Consider the following 887-nt stretch of genomic DNA (forward strand, 5'->3'; position numbering starts at 1 on the left):
ATTTGAGGCAAAATATTATTTCGTAGAGAAATAACAACCATGGGATGGTCTCCACCCTCACTCCAGTGCAGGTTCTGGAGAAGAGCTGCAGTGACAAACCCAGCTCCCAAATCCCAGCAGCAGTCCTGCCCTGCTGGCACTCGCAGCACTTTGCTTTCAGCCCTTCTGACTTTGGCTGTTTTCTCCCAGTGAAGTTCTTTCTGGGGAACGCTCTTCCTGCAAGCCCAACTCACGTTCAGTGGAGTTAAAATTAGCTCCAGTGAGTAAAATTCATTTATTGCTAAGGTGTGACCCAGCAGGACAAGGACCAGACAGCATTTGGGATTTACAACGTCGTTGTACAGAGGAGCTGCCATTTTCCAATCTCCCCTGCTCCTACTGCATTATATTCCCATAAATTCCTACCCGTGGGAGCAGACACTGATCCCATTTTCCCTGTGCAAAGGTGAACTGCAGTGAACCACGCAGAAATGAAGACCTGTCCTGCAGTGAACCTCAACAGCTCCAAGCACAGGCTCCTGTTTTTGCTTGTAAATGTCTGTGTTCCAGGTCAGTCAGACGATATTTGCAACAGAGTCTTAGGGAGTCCAACACGGGGGGAAGAGGGGGAAGAAATCCCAGGGAAAGGCAGCAGCAGAGCTCCAGGGGGTGTGGAGGGATGGAGGAGCAGCAGCAGTGGGAGGGGGGCAGGGAGAGGCCCTGGGTAACCCCTCGCTGCTTTCCCTGCACAGCAGTTACAATCTCTGACACTCAATTGTTAAAGCCTCCTGCTCTCACCCACTTCTGCACAGGTTACACGGATGCAGACCCAGGAGAGCCAGGATCTCTCAGGATGGGAGAAGTTGAGGGCTGAAATTTTGCCTTGGAGTGACATTCAAGGAGCAGCC

The sequence above is a fragment of the Corvus moneduloides genome, chromosome 14, assembly GCF_009650955.1.
Source record: "Corvus moneduloides isolate bCorMon1 chromosome 14, bCorMon1.pri, whole genome shotgun sequence".
Lineage (NCBI taxonomy): Eukaryota > Metazoa > Chordata > Aves > Passeriformes > Corvidae > Corvus > Corvus moneduloides.